Consider the following 19826-nt stretch of genomic DNA (forward strand, 5'->3'; position numbering starts at 1 on the left):
CCTTCAGTCATTGGAACATTAAACAAGGAGTGGCATTAGAAAACTATTATGCTACCTTATCAAAGCAGTAAATTAAACTATTATCTCTGTAGAAATTGCGCTAATTCACCAAGATTAACAGTGATTTAGTGACGTACCTTGATTCCGAGTTGAAGTTGATCTGTTGATGTATGTATGGTGCCGATGAAGTACACAAGTAGTTTCTGTCTTATGATTGAATTGCATGCACTGAAGTGTTGGACCACTGCCCTGGGCGACGGCGGCAAAAGCAGTAAGACTGCAAGAGCCTACGGTGAACGAGCGATGGGCGGCGGCGTAGGAAGGTACAGAACTAGAAGACTTGATCGCACGAACGAAATTATCGGGAGGATAAGGGTAGATCGATAGCAGGTAATCTCTTTTTTCTGATATATACGTACATCTAGCAATCGAGGCTCGGTTGATGGTTCCACGTTGGGCCTTGGGCAGTTGGGCACTTGGGCTAGAAAGTTTTCATGTCCAACAACAAAAAGATCAGAAGCGGCCTGTACACATGACACCTATACGTAGAAACTACTGGTAATACTAGTACCTACTAACGAAGCGTCATTGGGGGGGGGCGAGGCGATGGGGGGGGGGGGGGTCTGACCCCTGCTCGCACCCCCCTGTCTCCGCCTTTGCCAGCGGTGTTGTTGGGCCATAGGGGGTAGAAACGGATGGGGAGAAGGTGAGGAAGGAGGGGCGAGCCAGGCTAGTGCGGGCAAGGTACGCAATCACAGTTGAGCCGGTAACCAGCGAGGAGATGGTGCCAGTGGGGTGGGCTTGGGGCAATGGCGACGTCCGGATCTGGGCCACGGTGGAGGCGGAGCTGGGGCAGAGGTGTGATATAAGTGTGGAGGCGGGATGTGCCATGACGGGGTAGGCTATAAATTTAGAGGGAAAAGAGAGAAAGGCGTGTGTGGCAAGTGGGTTATTTTTGCTAAGTCCCTTGCCCAAGATGGCTAGTCCCAGACACGGGGATCTCGGCAGAGACAACCTTTCCCGAGAGCGTGACAAATAGAACTTAGCAAAGACCATTTTTTTGTTTTTCCCTTGTTCCATATTTTCTCTTTAAATTGATGTTTCATTTCATTCTCTTATTTTAGTTTCTTTGCTCCTTTTCCTTGGACCTTATGTAGATGGGGGGTCTGCACTGAAGCCTTGAAGTAGGTGCCACTTCAAAGTTGTGTATTAAATTTTCCATCATTGCAAACACTTGGATACCCATATTATGACCCCATGCAAAAGGAAGAATGCTTCTGACACTTCCTCCCATGATTTCATGCGCCAGACTCTCCAACGGGCCCTACGGTGTCTAGCCCAATCTTTTCTTCTGAAGGATCCACTACATGTGACTTTTAGTACTTGTTTATGCTAAAATATGTTATAAGACCAAGAAAACTATAAACAGAGCCAACTGTAACACGTGTTGGGTTGGGTGAACAGAAGGGGGGAGGTTCGTAGTAAATCACAGAATCTTCGTACAGATGGTCTGGTTTGTGAAGGACATGCCACTTCAAAGTTTGGTATTGACTTTTTCCTCGTTACACAAACAATGGATGCACATATTAGGATCCCACGCAAAAGTAGAAGTGTCTCCAACACTTGCTCATGTGATTTCATATGCTCCACTCTCTGGCCGACCCTGTGGCGTCTAGCCATAACTTTTAGCTGGAAGAGGGCACTCGATGTGATTGTTAGTCTTTCGTCATATTGAAATATGTCACAGGATCAGGACAAACCCAAATAGAGGCTAACTCCTACCAGTAGTTGGGTTGGGAGCATCAGAAAGTGGGAGGTGCACATTCAAGCCCTGGGTCTTCCCGCTTGAAGGTCTGGCTTGTGAAGGAGGTGCAAGTTTAATGTTTTGCATGGAATTTTTTCCTCATTGCAAAACCCTTGGATACCCATATTAGGACCCCATGCAAATGAGTGATTTCGATACTATCCCATACAATTTGATATGCCACCCTCTCCTTTGGGCCCCGTGATATCCAGATGTAGCATTTCTTAGGACGGGACCACTCCATGTGACTTTTAGTCTTTTTTATGTTGGAATACGTCATCGGATCATGAGAAACACAAAGAGAGGTCAAATCCTAGCAGGCATTAGGTTGGGGGCACCGGAAGGAGGGATGACCACACTGAATCCTTAAACCTTCCCGCGAGATGGTCTGGTTTGTGAAGGAGCTGCCATTTTCCTTATTACACAATTCTGGGATACCCGTATTAAGACCCATGCAAAGGAGGAGTGGTTACAACACTTCCTCGTGCGATTTGAGCCCCCTTTTTGGCAAGCCCCATGGTGTCTAGCCATTGCTTGCCTATGGAAGGGACCACTTCATGTAATTTCAGTCTTTGTTTTTGTTGGAATATATCATATTATCATGAAAAACCCATAGAGAGCCCAACTCCAAATTGGATTTAGGTCTGGGGCACTGGAAGGGGGAAGGTCGCAGTACTGCAAAGCATGCTAGTTGTGGCAGGTGCAAAGCGGGCTGCCGGAGCGGCAGAGGTGGGGAGCTCGCCGAAGATGTCCTCGAAGGCCATGGCGACTGATACCAAGTTAGAGAGATGATTGCCTCCCTGCACTATTGTTCTGTTGATGTGAGAGGTACATGTTACATATACACAGAGGTCCAACGTCTCCCGTGACTATAGTCACGCAGGCCATAATCGTGGAGAGTTGTTTTTTTTTTTTGCGGGGGAGTGGAGAGTTGGTTGAGATCCTGTAAACTAGGAAAGGACTACAACAGATACATATGATACATGCAGTGTATAAGGAAAGGACTGTCACGTTTGACAATTCTCCTTGGAACTAGGATGGTAAAGCACGGCCATGCCCAATGCACACACCAGCCATGCCTTGGGCACCTGCACGCACGCATGCTCCATAGACAGATATGTGTACACCGTGCCTGGGCCACACACACACACACACACACACACACACAAACACACACACACACACAAGCTGGCCCTTGTCACACACGCATGGGCACACATGCCTCACACAGGCGCTCTCAACCATGGCCGTGCACACGCGGATGCAGACGTCCAGCGATGCACTATGCACGGTTGCACATCAAACATGACCATGCGTACAAAGAGTCTACACGAGATTACACTGCTGTGTGCCTAGATGAGCCGCCAGTGGTAGCAGGGGTGGAGCCAGGATTTGAACATGAAGGGGGCGAGACAGATAATAATCATTCCAAATTATACACCACACAAGAATATAGTCTCAATAGTAGAATTGATATGAGTGCATGACAACATATGTTTAGCAAAAAAAAGAAGTTACATATCTATCAACTGAAATTCAGCTCTACGAGTACCATCGTAAAAAATGTGGATAATCTCATCAGATGTGACTTTTGCAGCTATAGCATTTCCAATGTAGACAATCATGTAATGTTGAAGAAAGTCATCACCCATTTTGCCTCGAACACGCGTCTTCACTAGTTTCATAGCAGAAAAGGCTCGCTCAGTGGTTGCCGTTGAAACTGGAAGAGTAATAACCAACCGCAATAGTCTATCAATAATGGAATAGTCCTGAACTTTACCAGTTTTGAACAAACCAACAGTCAAATCAGCAAGTGAATGCAAGCATTTTAGGTCTGGATGTGAGCGAACATCCATTCTGAAATGGATAAGTTGAGACTCTAACCGAGCCAAATCTTGGTTAGAAAAATCAGCAGGATAAAACTTTTCTGCTAGAGTGCATATCTTTGTCACATCAAATGTGTCATGCAGTGGATTCAAGGATACACAAAGCCTCAATAGCTTAGTGCTTTGAACGCTGAACCGGTCATTTAGCTCGACCAACTGTTGATCTATGGCAACATTGAATACATCTGCTTTATAGTGGTGAAGTGTTGTGGTGTTGTCATGCTTGTTTCGAGATTTAGTCATATCAACGTACCCACAAATGGCAACATATATTAGATTAAAATACTTGTGATGATTAATATTCCAATCTAGATATAGGCAAAGAGACATACTTGGAACTAAAATCGGGGGTGTCAATATCATGCTTCAGACAAAAAGATTTAACCTCTTTTAGAAGTGGTTCCCAACCATCTTCTCTTAGTTCAGCAAGTAGAAACTTTGTGTTTGCAACACAATCTAATGCGTTTAAAATATCCAGAGACTTCCTTTGGAGCATTTGACATAAAACATCTGTGATCTTCATAATTTTCTCCATGAGGTGCATAATGAATACAAAATCAAAAGAGATAATCATCTTTAGGGCGCCCACTGCATCTCCATGAGAATATCTTGTGACTGAACGATCATTTTCTACACTTCGTAGAATTGCAATCGTAGCAGCAAACATCTTCCTCAAGCTATTAATTGATTTGAAGTGAGAACTCCACCTCGTGTCTCCCGGCCTCTGTAAAGAGCCTATTTGATTTGCCCCTTTTCCCGTATCAAGCTCACCCAATTCAATGCCACGTGCAATTTCAGCAGCTTGATTAGCTAATAACTCATCATTCCGTTTAGACGACGCACTAACAACATTTATCACAAAATTTGCATGCTGAAAAAAATTATGCACCTCGTGTACCTCTCGTGATGCTGCAACAAGAGACAATTGGAGTTGATGAGCCATGCAGTGCACATAATAAGCATATGGGCATTCATTTAATATTAGAGCTTTCAATCCATTCCATTCCCCTCGCATGTTACTTGCGCCGTCGTATCCTTGACCTCTAATATCTTGTACATTCAAGTTATTATCTTCTAAGACAGTACAAATTGCCTCCTTGAGAGTCAATGCAGCAGTGTCACTAACATGTATGATGTCAAGGAAGCGCTCATCTATCACTAGTAGAAAACAGGGCTTTGGTCCAGGCCGGGTCAGCCCATTAGTCCTGGTTCAGTCCAGAACCGGGACCAATGTGGGCATTGGTCCAGGTTCGTGAGCCCAGGGGGCCGGCCGGGCCACGTGGGCCATTGGTCCCGGTTCATCTGGACCTTTTGGTCCCGGTTGGTGGGATGAACCGGGACCAATGGGCCTCGCTTCTGGCCCACCACCATTGGTCCCGGTTGGTGGCTTGAACCGGGACCAAAGGCTCCCCTTTAGTCCCGGCTCATGTCACCAACCGGGACCAATGAGGTGCCTATATATACCCCTCGCTCGCGAGCAGAGCACCCCAGTGCTCTGTTTTTCTCTGGCCGAGGGGGAGAGGTCTTGGTGGTGCTCTAGCTCACCTCCTATGCACACAAGGTGTTCGATGGAATGCCCGAGCCACACTACTTAAGTTTTCTCCTCTCCAAGCTCGACCTCCAAACTCCATTTTCCATAATATTTGTCTAGGTTTAGCGGTCCGTCACGCCCCGTCCCCGTCTTCACCGCCGTCGATCACCCGTGCCGAGCTCATCGCCGGCACCACCGTGGTGAGCCTCTTGTTCTTATCTTCTTTCTGAAAGGAAAAATATTCTTACTTGTATGTTTACATAGATACTTGTATTATTTTCTTACTTTTATTATTGCATCTTATAGTGCGATGGTTTTGGTATCGCCCCCGTCGGCCCTCGTCCTGTCTATGATTCGGATGTGGTATATATATTATCTTTATAACTATTGGTTCATTTATTGTTTATGAAAATTATGCCGACCAACGTGACATAGATTTTATTTATGTAGGATGTATGTGAATCGGAAATGCCAACCGACCCTATTGTCGAGAGGTTAAATTTAGTTGAAGAAGAAAACAATTTGTTTGAAGGAAAAAATAAAAAAAATTGAGGTGGAGAAGATGATATTGGAGTTGCATGTTGCGGATGTCGTCGATGATCACAAGATCAAGATGGATGCAATGCGCTTGAAGATTAGAAATATTAGAAAATATGCCATTCATACCGAGGCTTGGTATCATTATGCCGTTGGATCAATTGTTACCTTGGTTGCGATTATGATCGCATTTGTTTTCGCATTGAAATGTTTTACATAGTTTCAATGTATGGTTTAATTAATTAGATGCTCTGGAGAGCTATATGTTGTTAGATGAGAACTATGTATGCACTTTGGTTTTAATGTGATGATGAACTTCTATTAATTTGGACACTTAATTATATATAATGCACGCAGATGAACCGGCAATGGATGTACGGTGACAGACACACCCGCGAGTACATTAAGGGCGTGCATGAGTTTCTCGATGCGGCTGAGGCAAAAAGCAGAATGGTTTTATGTGTTGTCCATGCACTGAATGTGGGAATACGAGGTCTTACTCTAACCGGAAAATCCTTCACTCCCACCTGCTTTACAAGGGTTTCATGCCACACTATAATGTTTGGACGAGGCACGGAGAAATAGGGGTTATGATGGAAGACTGCGAAGACGAAGAGTACGATGACAACTATGTGCCCCCTGAATAAGGTGATGCTGCAACGGGGGGAGCTGGTGAAGATCAACAGGAATCAGACGATGTGCCCAATGATGCTGCAACGGGTGAAGCTGTTGAAGATCAAGAGGAACCAGACGATGTGCCCGATGATGATGATCTCCGCCGGGTCATTGTCGATGCAAGGACGCAATGCAAAAGTCAAAAGGAGAAGCTGAAGTTCGATCGCATGTTAGAGGATCACAAAAAAGGGTTATACCCCAATTGCGAAGATGGCAACACAAAGCTCGGTACCGTACTGGAATTGCTGCAGTGGAAGGCAGAGAATGCTGTGGCTGACAAAGGATTTGAGAAGCTACTGAAAATATTGAAGAAGAAGCTTCCAAAGGATAACGAATTGCCCGACAGTACATACGCAGCAAAGAAGGTCGTATGCCCTCTAGGATTGGAGGTGGAGAAGATACATGCATGCCCTAATGACTGCATCCTCTACCGCGGTGCATACAAGGATCTGAACGCATGCCCGGTATGCGGTGCATTGCGGTATAAGATCAGACGAGATGACCCTGGTGATGTTGACGGCGAGCCCCCCAGGAAGAGGGTTCCTACGAAGGTGATGTGGTATGCTCCTATAATACCACGGTTGAAACGTCTGTTCTGAAACGAAGAGCATGCCAAGTTGATGCGATGGCACAGTGAGAACCGAAAGAAAGATGGGAAGTTGAGAGCACCCGCTGACGGGTCGCAGTGGAGAAAAATCGAGAGAAAGTACTGGGATGAGTTTGCAAAGGACCCAAGGAATGTATGGTTTGCTTTAAGCGCGGATGGCATTAATTCTTTCAGGGAGTAGAGCAGCAATCACAGCACCTGGCCCGTGACTCTATGTATGTATAACCTTCCTCCTTGGATGTGCATGAAGCAGAAGTTCATTATGATGCCAGTTCTCATCCAAGGCCCTAAGCAACCCGGCAATGAAATTGATGTGTACCTAAGGCCATTAGTTGAAGAACTTTTACAGTTGTGGAATGGAAATGGTGTACGTACGTGGGATGAGCACAGACAGGAGGAATTTAACCTTAAGGTGTTGCTGTTCGTGACCATCAACGATTGGCCCGCTCTCAGTAACCTTTCAGGACAGACAAACAAAGGATACCACGCATGCACGCACTGTTTAGATGACACTGAAAGTATATACCTGGACAAATGTAGGAAGAATGTGTACCTGGGCCATCGTCGATTTTTTCCGACCAACCATCAATGTCGAAAGAAAGGCAAGCATTTCAAAGGCGAGGCAGATCACCGGAAGAAGCCCGCCATGCGCACCGGTGATCACGTGCTTGCTATGGTCAATGCTTTACACTACGTAATCTTTGGAAAGGGTCCCGGTGGACTAGCTGTTCCGAATGATGCTGAGGGACACACACCCATGTGGAAGAAGAAATCTATATTTTGGGACCTACCCTACTGGAAAGACCTAGAGGTCCGCTCCTCAATCGACGTGATGCATGTGACGAAGAACCTTTGCGTGAACTTGCTAGGCTTCTTAGGCGTGTATGGGAAGACAAAACATACACCTGAGGCACGGGAGGACCTGCAACGTTTGCACGAAAAAGACGGCATGCCTCCGAAGCAGTATAAAGGTCCTGCCAGCTACGCTCTTACGAAAGAAGAGAAAGAAATCTTCTTTGAATGCCTGCTTAGTATGAAGGTCACGACTGGCTTCTCGTCGAATATAAAGGGAATAATAAATATGCCAGAGAAAAAGTTTCAAAACCTAAAGTCTCATTACTGCCATGTGATTATGACACAACTGCTTCCGGTTGCATTGAGGGGGCTTCTACGGGAAAACTTCTGATTAGCCATTTTGAAGCTATGTGCATTCCTCAATGCAATCTCTCAGAAGGTGATCGATCCAGAAATCGTACCAAGGCTAAGGAGTGATGTGGCGCAATGTCTTGTCAGTTTCGAGCTGGTGTTCCCACCATCCTTCTTCAATATCATGACGCACGTCCTAGTTCATCTAGTCGACGAGATTGTCATCCTGGGGCCCGTATTTCTACACAATATGTTCCCCTTTGAGAGGTTCATGGGAGTCCTAAAGAAATATGTCCGTAACTGCGCTAGGCCAGAAGGAAGCATCTCCATGGGCCATCAAACAAAGGATGTTATCGGGTTTTGTGTTGACTTCATTCCTGGCCTTAAGAAGATAGGTCTCCCTAAATCGCGGTATGAGGGGAGATTGACTGGAAAAGGCACTCTTGGAAGAGACTCAATAATATGCAGGGACGGATATTCTTGGTCTCAAGCAAACTACATAGTTCTACAGAACTCTACCTTGGTGACCCCATATGTCGATGAACACAAGAACAGTCTACGCTCCAAACACCCGGAGCAGTGCGACGACTAGATTACATGTGAACACATCAGTACTTTCAGCAGTTGGTTGGAAACACGTCTCAGAGGTGACAACACTGTTTGTGATGAGTTGTACTTGTTGTCCAGGGGACCATCTTTGACTGTATTGACTTACAAAGGATACGAGATAAATGGGAATACATTTTACACGATCGCCCAAGATCAAAATAGCACCAACCAAAACAGCGGTGTCCGCTTTGATGCAGCAACCGAGAGCGGAAAGGACACATATTATGGTTACATAGTGGACATATGGGAACTTGACTACGGACCTCATTTTAAGGTCCCTTTGTTTAAGTGCAAATGGGTCAATCTGTTAGGCGGCGGGGTACAGGTAGACCCACAGTACGGAATGACAACAGTGGATCTGAAAAATCTTGGGTACACTGACGAACCGTTCGTCCTAGCCAATGATGTGGCACAGGTTATCTATGTGAAGGACATGTCTACCAAACCGAGAAAAAGAAAAGATAAGGAAGCAAATACATCATACGATGAGCCAAAGCACCACATAGTTCTTTCACGAAAAAGGGACATCCTGGGAGTGGACGGCAAGACAGACATGTCTGAAGATTATGAAAAGTTTCATGAAATTCCTCCCTTCAATGTCAAGGCTGACCCAAGCATCCTGATAAACAATGAAGATTATCCATGGTTACGGCGCAATAAGCAAATAACACAAGCGAAGAAAAAGTGAAGACTTTCTCCCGCAACTATTATGATGATACCATGCCAACGTTGTAACACACGAACATGCTACCATTGTCCGTTTTGTACATGCACATGCTATGTGGGTGAAATTATGATACCATGCCAACTTTCAACTTTTTCAGAGTTCATTTGAAATGCTTTCATGTCTTATGGTTCGGCCCTCGTAATACCATGACCATTAGTCCCTGGCCCATGCCAACTTTCAACTTTCAACTTTCTAAAACTAATGGCACTAACAGAAAGTTTATAATTTTGCTCCTCGCCCCTGGCCCATGACCATTAGTCCCGGTTTGTGCCACAAACCGGGACTAAAGGGTTGGTCCTTGTTGCGGGCAGAGTTTAGTCCCACCTTGCCAACCGAAGGGGGCTCACACCGGTTTATAAGCCCTTCCCTCTCTGCCTTGTTGAGCTCCTCTCAAAGTGACAATAGATGCCCTAATAGAGAAAAGTTTAACCTAAATTCATAGTGAATTTCTCTGAAATTCATAGAAATTTACTAGGAATTTAGGTTGAATTTTCTCTATAAGCGCATCTATTCTCCATTTTTTAGTAAGTTAATCACAAACTTGTGATTCAAACAATTTTGAAAGAATTCAAATTTTAACTATTCAAATTTGAAAACTAATGGCACTAACAGAAAGTTTATAATTTTTCTAAAACTAATGGCACTAACAGAAAGTTTATAATTTTGCTAACCTAAAAGCAACCAGAATTAAAAATTAAAGCAAAAAACAAAAGAAAATAAATAATGCAGAAAACAAAACAAAAAAACTGGAAAAAAATAGCAATAATAAGTATTTTGTTGTTAGTAGAAACAAAATAAAATAAATAAAGCAACATAAAGTTTATAATTTTGCTGACCTAAAAGCAAAAGGAATTAAAAAATAAAGCAAAAAACAAAAGAAAATAAATAATACAGAAAACAAAACAAAAAACTGGAAAAAATGAAAATAGCAACAATAAGTATTTTGTTGTAAGTAGAAACAAAATAAAATAAATAAAGCAACAAAGAAAACAAAAAAAACAAAAAAAAGTGTTTTCAAATTTGAAAACTAATGGCACTAACAGAAAGTTTATAATTTTTCTAAAACTAAAAGCAAAAAGAATTAAAAAATAAAGCAAAAAACAAAAGAAAATAAATAATGCAAAAAACAAAACAAAAAACTAGAAAAAAAATTGAATATAGCAACAATAAGTATTTTGTTGTAAGTTGAAATAAAAAAACAAAAAAAAGTGCCACCTACTGGGCACCCACGGCCTGAATACAACTAGAAACCCTACCATGGGCCAGGATTCAGGCCCGCAGGAGGCCCAGTAGGCCCACAGGCACACATTGCACGGTTAGGCCCGGAAGCCTGCTTTAGAGAGGAGCTCGAGAGGGAAGGCGCACCGCACCTTATAAACAGGTGCGGCTCCCTCTCAACTAGCGAGGTGGGACTAAACATTTGGGCGCAGGGCAGCACAAGGCCTTTGGTCCCGGTTGGTGGCACCAACCGGGACTAAAGGGGGCATTGGTCACGGTTCGTGGCACCAACCATGACCAATGCCCCCCTTTAGTCCCGGTTGGTGGCACCAACCGGGACTAAAGGGGGGCATTGGTCACGGTTGGTGCCACGAACCGTGACCAATCCGCCGTCTATATAAGCAAGAATTGTGAAAAATTTCGTTCAGTTCTTCCATCGCGCCCCGACGACGCCGCCAGGCTGCCCCTCTGCGCCTCGCCGTCGCCGTCGTCGCCCTGCCTCCGACGCCGTCTCGCGTCGCCCCGACGCCGTCGCCACCCCGCACCACCTCGACGCCATCGCCGCGCGCCACCCCGCGCCGTCGCGGTCTCTCCGCGCCGCCCCGACGCCGTCGCCGCCTCGCCTCTGCCTCACCGCGCCCCAGCTGCCCCGTGCCGCCGTCGCCTCTGCCTTGCTGTAGTCTGGGCCGGCACCACCCCCCTCTTTCCCCTTTTTTTGCAAACACATATATGTTTTTTTCATGCAGATTATATGTATATGCATGTATGAGTATATGTATGAGTATATGATGATGTATGAGTATATGTATGTGCTGAAAAGATAGATTTTTAGAAAAAATACTATTTTTTCTGTTGATGATATGATGATGTTTTTTTCATATATGCATTTTTTCATATATGTATTAATTTTTTAAGTTGTTAGTAGATATCGATTTTAGGTTAGTGCATTTTATCACTGATTTTAGGTTAGTTGATCGATTTAGTGCATTTTATGTTTGTTGCATTTTAGATTAGTGCATTTGCTAAGTGATATTAAGAAAGGAAGGAAAAGAAGGATAGGAAAGAAGAAAATAAGAAGAGGAAAGAAAGAACAAGAGGAGAGGAAGAAAAGGAGAAATAAATAAGAAGAAAAAAAAGAAGAAAAAGAAGAGGAGAAGAAGAAAGGAATAGTTTCTCTTCTTCTCCACTATTCCTTTCTTCTTCTCCACTATTTTTTCTTCTTTTTTTCTTCGATCTTCTCCTCTAGCTATTCCTTTCTTCGAGGGTTCTATAGGGTCGAGGGATCGAGGGACGAGGGTTCCAGGGTCGTCTAGGAGTCGAGGGTTCCAGGGTCGTCGAGGGTTCGAGGGGTCGAGGATCGCCGAGGGGTCAAGAGAGGTTTCCTAGTGTCAAAATATTGAAGAAATCCATGGCTTTATCATTAGCCGGAAGTAACCAGGGCATGACGAAGTCCTCCAAAGTTATTTTGGAATGGTGTCCCGGATAGGATAATTTTCCTTTTTGTATGAATTTTAGCAAAGGCCTTCCAAATAACGATATTTGGAAGGTTCTTGCTGAACTTTGTACCAAAAAGCGAATTATCTTATCTGGGACTCCGTTCCAAAATAACTTTGGAGAGCTTCGTACCATCATGCACCTGTTACTTTCGCCTAATGATGAATACATGGTTTTGTTGAATCCTTTGACACTAGGCAACCTCCCAACCCCTGGCGATCCTCTTTTTTTTCTTCTTCTTCTCTTCTTCTCTTTTTTTATTCTTCTTCCTCTTTATTTTATCGGAAACGAGGGTCGTCGAGGGTCAGGGTCGTCGAGGGTCAGGGTCGCCGAACAGTAGAGGAAACCCTAAATAGAAAGTATCGTCGGTGTGAGATACATGTGGCCGTCGGTGTCGGACACTACATCCTCGTCCCACAAGTGGCGCGGGCTTCAACTCCCACGTCACTTGTGGGACGTGGATGTAGTGTCCGACACCGACGGCCACATGTATCTCACACCCACGATACTTGCTATTTAGGGTTTCCTCTATCGCTCGGTGACCCTCGACGACCCTCGTTCCCGATAAAAAAGAAGAGGAAGAAGAAGAAAAAAAGAGGAGAAGAAAGAATAGAGGAGTTCTTACTCCTCTATTCTTTCTTCTCCTCTTCTTTTTCTTCTTCCTCTTCTTTTTTTATCCTTGAAGCGTTGTCGAGGCCACCCCAAACCCTAGAGAAGCAGCGTCGAGGCCACTAATTAATATTAGTTCTACGTTTTTGCCACTAATATATCCATCTGTCATGTTTAAATAATAATTGCCATGTTGTCAATATTTGTAGAAACTATGGACACCGCCCGAGACGAAGTACAAGAAGAGTTGTTGGGGGACATAATCGCACGAGGAAGTGATGCCATCTGCTCGTTGTTTATCAACGACACCGATGGTCTGGAAGCAGCTGGCTATGATTATGATGGCTCCGGTGACCTAATGCCGGTGCAAGAAGGAGACCGTGAGGACGGCTCCGGTGACCCAATGCCGGTGCAAGAAGGAGACCGTGATGACGTCTCCGGTGACCGAACCGAGTCCGGCCAGGTATATATATTAGTTAAGCTTATGCTGACTAGCTAATTGATGCATTCATTGTTTTGGTATGTACACATATTAATTAAGTCTTTGTTCTTTTTTCTAGCCCTCCGGATCGAGCACAACTTCGGTAAAGAGACGAGGCCCGAAGAAAAAGTTGAGCTCGGATGAAAAGTTTGAGATCATAGCAATCGTGCCCGACGGCCAACCGATTGAACCCCTCCGGATAAAGAGCAATTAATCAAGTCTTTTGCTCTTAAGAGGATGGCAGAACTATTCAGGAGGTGGAAGAAAGAGCTGAATAAGTTTGTCGAAAATAATGAGACACCAGAATTCAAGGGCAGATATGAGAAGATCAGAGATCACTGGCCCGCATTTTTGGCCCACAAGACATCGGAAAAGAGTAAGAAGATGTCAGCGACAAACAAGCAAAATGCTGTGAAGAAGAAGCATCACCATCGCACGGGGTCAGGTGGCTACCTCGTAGCCCGGCCTAAGTGGGCCAAGACTGAGAATGATCTGGTTGATAAAGGGATCGAACCAGAGACAATTAACTGGCCAGACCATTGCCGGACTTGGTTCTTCGGGGCTGGCGGAACCTTGGACCCTGTAACAGGGAAGTGCATTTGGACGAACGATCAAATGGACATACCAGTCAGGAAGCTTCAGCACTATATCGAAGCAGCGCAGCAAGGGACGTTCTTTCCAGACAGAGAGAACGACGAGCTCACAATGGCCCTCGGGAATCCTGAGCACCCTGGACGGACACGAGGCACGCCAGGCTCCATTCCGTGGAAGGTTGGGTTTCCGGACGCAGGCGGTTACAAATCCCATGAGAGGAGGAAAAAAGTGCAGCAGACCCAAATGCAGGCGCTGCAAGCAAGGGTACAAGCGATAGAGGAACGAGAAGCAAATCGCAGCAAACGTACTACCGAAGCTTCCCCCGAAGCTACCCCGCCATCTCAGCGGAGAAGCAGCGTGGCTTCCACCGAGCTGCTTCAGCCGGAGCATGCCTTGACGGCTCCTGCCAGCTATCCCGTGGATGCTATCACGGAATCTCAAAATTGCCACCTTATGACGCAATGGATGAATTTGAAGGTCAAGGCGGCTGTTGGCTCTGTTTATCCTACTGAACCCGGCGCAACTTTTCACTGCCAGCTGATTCCAGAAGGATATGCTAGGGTGATGGTGGATAAAATAACGGAGGGATTTAAGGACCTCCAGCTTGACCACCCTACCGGTGAAGGGGAGACTAGGCTGGAGTCTGCTCTGAAGACTCCATGCCTATGGCGGAAGGAGCTCATCAACCTTCCGAACTGGACGCCTCCGCCTCCTCCTCCTCCTCCGGCAAGTCAGGGCACTCCGCCTCCTCCACCGCCTCCTCCTCCGGCGAGTCAGGGCACTCCGCCTCCTCCACCGCCTCCTCCTCCGGCGAGTGACGATCAGGGCACTCGACCGGCTCCTTCTCCAGCGTGTGGCGGCACTCCGCCTCCTTCTCCGCCTGTGCCGACGCGCCCGAGCAGCCAGTCTCCTCCTTCTCCGCCTCGTCAACAAGGGCAGAAGAGACCTGCCGCCGCTCCGGCTGCTCCGACGCGTCGTAGTCCTTCTCCTCCGCCTCATAAGCAAGTAAAGAAGACAACCGCTCGGTCTGCTCGGCCGGCGTCTAGCAGTACAGCCAGAGGCGGGAGGACATACAGATTCGGTCCTTCTCTGAAGACTCCAGAGAAGTTACCATACGAGAGGACCCCGGAGGAGAACGCCGAGATCGCACGAACCGAAGTGGATGACTGGTTTCAAGGGTTGAAAGGAAAGAGACATCCACTTCCGGAGGAGAGGTAGATCCGGTGAAAGCGAAGCGCACTTTGGCTGCCCTGACAAAACCACCCAAGTCTCCGCCGAAAGGAAACTATGAGCGCATTATTGGAAAGGAATTTGCCGAAGCGGAGCGGTCGGGAAGTACTGTCAGTGATCAAAGGCTGAAAGAACAACGAGCTGGGAAACAAATTGCCCAGCTCGGCGAACAAGCGAAGCATTCGTGCCCCCCGCTCAAGGTGCCTAGCGACAACGTTGCTAATGATCCGAGGATGGTGCCCGGTTATAGCAATCTTGTCGATTACCTTCCCGACGATGTACATTATGAACCCATGGAGGTGCAGATACAAAGATACGAGTACGGGAAGCCTCTCGTCAAAGATGAAAGATCTCTATCAACGATGATGCAAAGATTGCATGATTGGTACTTGAAAATCTGCAGAGACTCTGGGGGGAGGAGTACTTTGTATGTGAAAGTTAAAAAGGAGCATGACCTCGTTGGAATTGAACTGTTGCCTGTTCCATTTAAGGAGTTCTTTCAATTTTTCAATCAATTGGCCCTCGATAAAACAACGGTCGCCTGCTACTGGCTGTAAGTAGTACTACTTCTCTCATTAAGTCTCTCTATATAGCTCATCTCTTTAATTGCATGTATTTATAATCATCTTCACTATATTATGCGGATTGAAGATCGCCGAATTGAAGAAAAGACAAGTCGGTGATATTGGGTTCATTAACACATATCTCATAGGTGCAACTCAGGTTAAATTTCATGCCGCAGCTACCGAGGCCAACGTTCTACGATCGTTGATAATAAATGAAAACAAAGATATAATACTCTTTCCTTACAACTTCAAGTGAGTGTTACTGTCTTGTGCGTATTCGGTTTCCCTTATATATTAGTCAAGGTTATAGTAATGTAATTGATGAGTTATGCATGCGTGTGCAGTTTCCACTATATTCTCCTAGAGATTAAGCTTGAGCAGGGACTAATAACTGTCTTAGACTCAAGACGAAAAGATCCCCGGGACTATGCAGACATGACTCAAATACTCGAGAAGTAAGTTAAATCGATCATTATCCACCATAGCAGCAACTTTGTTCATTTCCTGATATATCAAGTAATTGTTTTCTTTGTCCGGCAGGGTTTGGAGAAAATTCACCAGAAAAGCTCCGGGACTGCTGAAGGAGCTGCAATTTAGACACCCGAAAGTAAGTACTATAGTAGCATGTTCCGCGCATCTACTAGTCATTCAAGCGCTAGTTTCATCAATATCATTTTGCATTCTTGCTTATCAGTTTGATTGACCTCTATTTCTTATAAAGTGGTTGTGGCAGGAACAAGGGAATGATTTCTGTGGATACTACGTTTGCGAGTCCATCCGCCACACGACCTGTGAGCGGGGCTACACTGACGAATAATATGAAGTACGTAAATAACAACATTCACAATTTTATTTTATTACCATCATTTGTGTTGAGTTTCATTCATATATATATGTATTGACCCCCTTCTTTAAATTAGATGTTTCGGAAGCGGGATGAACTCCTAGCACCAGCTCGCATGCGAGCAATTCAAGAGGAATTGGCGGCATTCTTTCTTGACCACGTGATCCCTGAAGACGGAGAATACTATGTGGACCCTGAGTCCGTATGATTATATTTGTAAGAGATAATTATTGTATATATGTAGCCGGTAGTGTCGGATAGATATAGGGGAACTTGTTGTTCGACCAATCTCTCGGAGAAGGAGAGGTGGTCGATATCACTTTGCTCTGTATGCATATATGTTCATGACGATCTTCTGTTTCCTTCGTTTGCTTACTAGCTAGCTAGCGTGTCTAGTCCTCTCTATACGTATGTATAGTACGTAGCGTCGACCAAGCACGGACATAAGAGAGGACACTTCTCTCTATTAATTATAGCTAGCTAACACAAAATATGAAACACCTAAATTAACCCCCCAAAACCCCCAACCCCCGCCCCTTTAAAAAAAACAAAAACCCCAGCCACAGAAATGCTGACGCGTGGATGCCTATTGGTCCCGGATGGTGCCACCAACCGGGACCAAAGGGTCTCCTGCTTGGGCTCCACGCACAAGCCACGTGGAGGCCCATCTGTCCCGGTTCTGGATTGAACCGGGACTAAAGGGATAGGGCATTAGTACCGACCCTTTAGTCCCGGTTCCAGAACCGGGACAAAAGGCCCTTACGAACCGGGACAACAGGCCCTTTTTCTATCAGTGTATGTACCCTTCTTTATTAGCAAACCGAATGACCAGTGCCATCTGCTCCTTTTTAGATTCATCTCTAGACTCGTCCACCATTATACAAAATTTGCTATTGCCAATTTCTTCTCTAATACTTTTCTGCACTTTCCTGGAAAGTAAACCAAGGATTTCTTGCTGAACGGGGTGTGAGGTGTACTTGGCATTTTGTGGAGCATTTTCCATGACAACATCTCTAACATCCTTGTTATAAGCAGCCAAAAGCTTTACCAACTCAAGAAAATTACCCTGGTTTATGGATCCTGGAGATTCATCGTGGCCTCTAAATGGACAAGCTTGGAATGTTAACCACCGTCCTAATGAAATAACAGACAAGGGACATGTTAGTCTTACATAAATACAAAATATACTAGGTTAATTGTTGAAACAAATAAACTTAGTCTTACCTAATGGAATCAATTGTGACTTTAAGTCTTAACCTTGCAGCTGCAACCTTTTTTGTACATACTTGTACCATCGCCTTGTCAATGTGGTTCAATCTATTTTTCAGATTTTCATAACAACGGGCTGAATAGCTATGAGCTGAGTTGGAATCTTTGCCCATGTGGGTTATAAAAGCACAATCTTTGCCATCATTCACCTTTCTCCAGTTTATAAATCCATCCACTGTGAATGCACTTGAACCACACTTTCCAGTTGGCTTTTTCGTAATGAGGAAACAATAGAGGCAGTATGCACGATGTGTGATAAGTGAGTACTCTAGCCAAGGCCAATCAGTGAAATAACTATACTGGAATCGGCGGCGGTTTTTTGTTGTTCCATTATATGGATACTCTTTCATGTATGGATGAAAAGCGCCCTTAGAAACATAGAATCGACGTGCTTCATCCTGCTTATCGGGATGGAGTTCCCAAATCTGTTGGCGTGTACCAGGATCTCTCACATATTTTGTGCTTCTAGTTCTACCTTCTTCTAAAGTTTCTAGTGGTGCCACAATATTGTGATCATCAGTTTGCATATCAACTAGATTAGGGCTGGAAGTATCATCTACAACAGGTTGCTCCTCCGGTGGATTTGCATTTTCAGTTGCATTAGAGCTAGAAGCAATAGGCTTGGAAAACAAATCTATTGTTGCTGTACTCTTCCTCTTCATCCTTCAGTCATTGGAACATTAAACAAGGAGTGGCATTAGAAAACTATTATGCTACCTTATCAAAGCAGTAAATTAAACTATTATCTCTGTAGAAATTGCGCTAATTCACCAAGATTAACAGTGATTTAGTGACGTACCTTGATTCTGAGTTGAAGTTGATCTGTTGATGTATGTATGGTGCCGATGAAGTACACAAGTAGTTTCTGTCTTATGATTGAATCGCATGCACTGAAGTGTTGGACCACTGCCCTGGGCGACGGCGGCAAAAGCAGTAAGACTGCAAGAGCCTACGGTGAACGAGCGATGGGCGGCGGCGAGCGGGCGGCGGCGTAGGAAGGTACAGAACTAGAAGACTTGATCGCACGAACGAAATTATCGGGAGGATAAGGGTAGATCGATAGCAGGTAATCTCTTTTTTCTGATATATACGTACATCTAGAAATCGAGGCTCGGTTGATGGTTCCACGTTGGGCCTTGGGCAGTTGGGCACTTGGGCTAGAAAGTTTTCATGTCCAACAACAAAAAGATCAGAAGCGGCCTGTACACATGACACCTATACGTAGAAACTACTGGTAATACTAGTACCTACTAACGAAGCGTCATTGGGGGGGGCGAGGCGATGGGGGGGGGTCTGACCCCTGCTCGCACCCCCCTGTCTCCGCCTTTGCCAGCGGTGTTGTTGGGCCATAGGGGGTAGAAACGGATGGGGAGAAGGTGAGGAAGGAGGGGCGAGCCAGGCTAGTGCGGGCAAGGTACGCAATCACAGTTGAGCCGGTAACCAGCGAGGAGATGGTGCCAGTGGGGTGGGCTTGGGGCAATGGCGACGTCCGGATCTGGGCCACGGTGGAGGCGGAGCTGGGGCAGAGGTGTGATATAAGTGTGGAGGCGGGATGTGCCATGACGGGGTAGGCTATAAATTTAGAGGGAAAAGAGAGAAAGGCGTGTGTGGCAAGTGGGTTATTTTTGCTAAGTCCCTTGCCCAAGATGGCTAGTCCCAGACACGGGGATCTCGGCAGAGACAACCTTTCCCGAGAGCGTGACAAATAGAACTTAGCAAAGACCATTTTTTTGTTTTTCCCTTGTTCCATATTTTCTCTTTAAATTGATGTTTCATTTCATTCTCTTATTTTAGTTTCTTTGCTCCTTTTCCTTGGACCTTATGTAGATGGGGGGTCTGCACTGAAGCCTTGAAGTAGGTGCCACTTCAAAGTTGTGTATTAAATTTTCCATCATTGCAAACACTTGGATACCCATATTATGACCCCATGCAAAAGGAAGAATGCTTCTGACACTTCCTCCCATGATTTCATGCGCCAGACTCTCCAACGGGCCCTACG

The 19826-nt window shown here is 45.4% G+C and overlaps 1 pseudogene; it reads right to left on the bottom strand.

Annotated features, from left to right (window-relative positions):
* Positions 1 to 3318: 3318 nt before the first annotated feature.
* LOC147962322 (uncharacterized) lies at positions 3319 to 18489 on the bottom strand (annotated as a pseudogene).
* Positions 18490 to 19826: the final 1337 nt, after the last annotated feature.

This window comes from Triticum urartu, chromosome 7A (assembly GCF_056163025.1).
Source record: "Triticum urartu cultivar PI428250 chromosome 7A, HENAU_Tu73, whole genome shotgun sequence".
Lineage (NCBI taxonomy): Eukaryota > Viridiplantae > Streptophyta > Magnoliopsida > Poales > Poaceae > Triticum > Triticum urartu.